This window comes from Dermochelys coriacea, chromosome 2, assembly GCF_009764565.3.
Source record: "Dermochelys coriacea isolate rDerCor1 chromosome 2, rDerCor1.pri.v4, whole genome shotgun sequence".
Taxonomy (NCBI): Eukaryota; Metazoa; Chordata; order Testudines; family Dermochelyidae; genus Dermochelys; species Dermochelys coriacea.
Window position 1 is genome coordinate 170,135,892 of NC_050069.1, and position 5,761 is coordinate 170,141,652.

Genomic DNA, 5,761 nt, shown 5'->3' on the forward strand with positions numbered 1-5,761 from the left:
ATAAACTGGCCACCAGGAAGTTTAGACTTGAAATTAGACAAAGGTTTTTAACCATCAGAGGAGTGAAGTTCTGGAATAGCCTTCCAAGGGAAGCAGTGGGGGCAAAAGATCTATCTGGCTTTAAGATTCTACTCGATAAGTTTATGGAGGAGATGGTATAATGGGATAATGTGATTTTGGCAATTAATTGTTCTTTAAATATTCGAGGTAAATAGGCCTAATCCCCCGAGATGGGATATTAGATGGATGGGATCTGAGTTACCCAGGAAAGAATTTTCTGTAGTATCTGGCTGGTGAATCTTGCCCATATGCTCAGGGTTTAGCTGATCGCCATATTTGGGGTCGGGAAGGAATTTTCCTTCAGGGCAGATTGGAGAGGCCCTTGAAGTTTTTCGCCTTCCTCTGTAGCATGGGGCACGGGTCACTTGAGGGAGGATTCTCTGCTCCTTGAAGTCTTTAAACCACGATTTGAGGACTTCAATAGGTCAGACATAGGTGAGGTTTTTCGTAGGAGTGGGTGGGTGAGATTCTGTGGCCTGTGTTGTGCAGGAGGTTGGACTAGATGATCAGAATGGTCCCTTCTGACCTTAGTATCTATGAATCATTCTCATTTTAATTAACTGCCCGGATGATCCTCAGTGGTCTGGGGTGCAGGCTTCAAACCTGTAGCTGTCTAGCGACAGAGTGGTTCAGTTCCACTTTTCGAGTGTCTATGCTCCGCCTGTGCTTTTTGTGGGGGAGGGATAGCTCAGTGGTTTGAGCATTGGCCTAGTAAACCCAGCGTTGTGAGTTCAATCCTTGAAGGGGCCATTTAGGGATCTGGGGCAGATATTGGGGATTGGTCCTGCTTTGAGCAGGGGGTTGGACTAGATGATCTTGTGAGGTCCCTTCCACCCCTGATATTCTATGATCTATGAACAGGGAAGTGCAGGAAAATTAATATGGTCACAGGAAAAATTGATTACTGATGCAACTAGGAATTTAATGTGCCTCCTTAGGAGGCACTGGCTAAGATTCTGATCTCCCTTACACTAATGTAAACCCAGAGTAACTGCACTGATGTCACTCAGATTGAAGTAAATGGCGTTACACTGTGTAACTTAGAACAGAGTCTGGCCTATTACCCTGCATACAGTGCTGTGCTTTACATTGTAACAAAGTGTTTGACTAGAACACATCTTTCCAAGCGGCATCTACTAGTGGAAAAGATATTGTATATACTGGTTGAGATACTCAAAGCCACCTTGGGGGATTTGAACACCCAGTTTCTGGTAATTTAAAAGGACATTGAGTAACCACATCCCTTTGGTGACTGAAAATCTCAGTCTGAGTTTGAAACTCACCTTTCTTTTTCACTGGCCCCATTCAAATTTATGATCTACAAGTAAAGTAAAATCATTTTAAAAGTATTTGTGGAAACACTTTTACATTTATTTCATTAGCACCTGGGAACACATACTCAGACTATAGGTGATAACTTGATAATATCTAGTAATGTATGATCACATTGCATTCACTCAACGGTATTAGCAGGCTTGGTCAGGAGGGTGCACCAAGAGATTTTATTATTAGCCATGCTGACAACTAGGGCTGGCCTGGAAACAAGACTTCTGTTTCACAACAATATTCCAAGGTTTCAGCATTTGGCTTAGTTCCAAATTGGGATGTCACAAAGGCCTTTCTCTCTCCATCATTTTCAGGAACAATTTAGAATCAGTCGAGCAGGGACTTGAAGTTGGGTCTTCCACATTACAGGCGAGTGTCCTAACCTCTGGGTTATTGGCTATTCTGATCTCTCTGACCCTGTCTGTCTCTCTTGCTCTCTCATTTTAACCAGAAACATGAGAAACCTTGGACATGAGAAATCTTTTCCCATGAAAATTTTGTCAAAATCAATACGTTTCTGAGACAAGTTTAATTTTCAATCAGCATTTCCCGCCCCCTCCCATGCTTTATTGAAAAATTCCTAACTTAACTCCAATGCCAACCTCTTTGATGTGGCATTGCAAGTGATAACGTTGTTGTTAATGCTCTGGAAGATCCCCATTTTGCTATGCAAGCTTTCCATAACTAGTGGGGATAAACATGAATGGCAGTCTGTCCATCCAGTTAGTCTAATCATTGAGATGGGGAACTTCAATAAGAGGGGACCTCAACTGTCAAACCTCAGAACCAGTTGGTAAATTGAAATCTTAGGTATCAGAAAACATATGAAGTTGAAGTGCACAAACTAAGTTGTGATGCAGCCGATTTTTATCCACACCCATATTGCACAGTACTACTAAGTGTCCGATCCTTACTTAGGATCAGGATCCAAGTTTCAAAAGCAGTTCTTTTTTAATTGCTTGTAAAAATGACACATCAAAGTTGGAGTTGTGATATCTTGAGCTATCTGACTATTTTGCCTTGGTTTTCTTTGTGTGTACGTACTAGGCCTTTGAACTTCTAAAAGCTCCACTGTTTGCAGAGACACACAGTAATTTTTTTCTAAGGAGAAGTTTCTTATGCCTGTAACAGAGGAAGCAGGCTGTGCTTGCTTTTGATTTAACTTCCAGGTAATTCATTCTGATTTTCTTGTAGCCCTTAATCTAAAAGGAAAGAAATTCAGATTGAAAATAAGGCCAAGATTTTTCCAAAGCAACGAGTGGTCTTGGGTGCCTTAAAGGGCACAGATCTTCAGAGGGCAGGTGTTCAGCACTTCCTAAAAATCAGGCCTTAAATTGGACTTCCAAAAATGGAGGCACCCCAAATCACTAGTCACTTTGGAAAACTCTTGGGCCTTCTGGTTGCTCTTTCTGTACGGAAAACATAACACTCCGGTCTGGAAGCCTTTAGGCACCCAAGACTCCCTTAGCAGTCAGTGGGAGGTTTCTGCAAGTGCACATAATTTAGGATTTTTCCCAGGCATATAAAGTTACATACAGTAGGAAAATAGTTTGTCCTTAAAAATAAAGGAGAAAACTAAAGAGAAATCTGATTGTGTCCATTAACGTTATTTAACTAACATTTGTCTTTGTAGACTAGAGAGGTAAATAATTATTTAAATATTTGAAATTTTCTTCTCAAATGTAAAGGCTAATTAAATAATATTAGTTCTGTCTTACAATATTTGTGTGTACAAAATATACTGGGAGAAAAAGGTCCCAAACCATGGTAAATTGAAAAAAAAAAAAGGGGGGGGGCCCCAAGGGTAGTAGCTTTCAAGTTTATAAATGCCTCTTTGTTAGCCCCTGATTCCTCTACCTGGTTGTCCTGGTAATTCTTGTTTCTGCACTTTCTAAGAAAGTTAATATGGGCGCTGAAAAGAAGCAAAACACAACTGATATAAAAAAAATTAACTCTACAGCAATCCATGGCAGGTGATATGCAAAGCAGCTTGTAACGTTAAATGTGCAAGTCATATAACCACCTCACAGTTGTAACGAGGGAGAAGAAATTGAGAAGTAAAAAGAAAACATGCCAAGAATTGTGGGCAGGGAAGCTTTTTTCCAACTTGTAAGTTGTTTCATCCAGAGCTGTTCAACTTGTAGAATTTATAATTTCACCAGTGGATCCTGTGCTTTCCTTTAACAATTGGATGTCTTGTGATGAACCATTTGTTTGGCCCTATGGATTTGAAGATACTGTTATTTTATAATGCTAGCAAGCATCCTATGTGCTGCACAGAGAACACACAGGAGACTGGTCTGGCTGAAAAACTCAGTCTAAGTAACTGAGGATAAAACATACACTAGGAATGAAGAAGAGAGAAGGAGGATGTAGATTACAGAAAGAGGATTACATGGTTATTCCTTTGAGGCATGCATCTATGTCAGCACTTGGGGAAAAAAACTTTCCAAATGTCCTGAGTGATTTAGAAGAACTAAGCTGTATTTTAAAAAGTGATTTAGGCACTTAGAAGAGGGTCTCATTGCAAATCAAAGCAATGAGGGCTCTTTGGTGCCCAAGTCTCTTTAGAAAATGGGACTTATAAGTACTTTTAAAATGTTGCCCCTTGTCTATAATGGGAAAAAGTATCTTGTTAGAAAAACGTGTTAACTAACATGGTGTTAAACATGATTTTGCCCTTAGTACAACCAAGGACAGTTATGTTTGCAAATGAATTAATTTGTCTGGTCTGCCTAGGGTTATCCATGACCAACTAATATGTTTTTAAATACATCCATCTGTGACCACACTAAAAACAAAATCATGTTTAACATTCTGTTAGTTACCATAATGCTTTTCCTCAATATAGACAAGGCCTTAAGAGTTGAAAATTTGGTTGTTTGCCAAGGGTAAATACTTTTCTTTTTTTCCCCATCAGTTTACTGCTTGCCAATTTGCATCGATGTCTTTAAAACAAAACAGAGTACTATTATTAGGACAACTTAAATGAAATTGCCTTGTTGCAGTTCCAGTGGCAGGACCAATACGTTTTGGCTCGCTATGCCTCTGTTACTGCAGTAAAGCAGCCTCAGTGGTGGCCCTTAACACATTTAAGAATGTGTATCACCAAAGGTTAAGTCAAGATAGTTGAGATATAGTTAGAATAAGGTGTGTGCATTTCAGTTTCTTCGCACTTTTGTGTCAGTTTTCCAAGCTTAGGACCTGAGTGGCATAGACCCCCATCAATTTCTCTTAGCTGCCACCCAATGTCAATGGATATCCAAAGCTCAAGTCAGTGGGTGTTTTTCCATTGACTTCTGTTGGCTTTGGATCAGTCCCAAAATGCTTTCACTTCTTCACTGTGACTGGAGGACAATGTGGTTCACTGATGAATGGGAAGGGAGAAATTTTGGTGGGTTGATGACAAAAGCCCACATCTGAATCCAAACAAGAGCAGCAGGAGTTAATACAATCCTATGCCATAATAGTGATGGAGGCTAAGCGATTGTCATCTCATCTATCATATGATAGCTTCTAGAAAGTCTCATGCAAGTGACGGCTCATGAATGGGAATCAAGGGTTCACAATTTGCTTCTCTGTAGGTAGTCCCAAAGATTATTGCTGCTGTACTAATCATGCAGTATGCTTTTATCTGGTTTCAGGCTTAGATATGGAGGAGCTTTTAGCTATTCAGCCTCAAAACTGTAAGTAGCTTTTAGCCTACTTTATTGAAAAAAATTGGTAGCATTTCAGGCAATTTCTCCAGCACTACAGAAGAAGAGTAAGGGATAATTTATATTTATTTCCTGTTTGAATTTAGGCCAGTGGTGCAAGTACAGGTTCTAAAAGGAGTGAAGCAAATCTGAGCTACCGTATAAGAACTGCACCAAACACCCTGTTGGCCAGAGCAAAGTTCCTGGGGCTGCTATTGACAAAGCTATGAATGCCTCTTTTATAGAGGATCATCTATCAGTCAAAACCCCATGTTTTTGGCCCTAGCACATGGAACTATTGCTTGATAATCATCTATTGAATCATGACTATCTCTTATTTCACTTTCCTGAATAAGGTTATCAAGAAGCTAACTCCAGAAGCACTTTACTTCCCACACTTGTCTTAGATCCCTTCCAATCTGGTTCCACTTGACTGCGGCCTGCAGACAGCACTTGTGCACTGATGGATAAAAAGTTGCAGAGAGAGGTCCAATGACATACTAATATTGTTAGATCCATGTGTGGCCTTTAACTCTATTGATCATAAAGCCATTAGGACCTATCATGGTTAAACAGAGAAATAGTTGCATGGATGAAAAACAGCTGGCTCAAGTGCACAGTTAAAGATTTCAGAGTGGTAGCCGTGTTTAGTCTGTATCAGCAAAAAAAAAAAAAAAAAA

General features: G+C 39.9%; 1 non-coding gene across 1 annotated transcript; it reads left to right on the top strand.

Moving 5' to 3' along the window:
- Window positions 1–622: 622 nt before the first annotated feature.
- TRNASTOP-UCA lies at window positions 623–709 on the top strand. The gene has a single exon. It is a non-coding gene; the product is annotated as a tRNA-Sec (tRNA).
- Window positions 710–5,761: the final 5,052 nt, after the last annotated feature.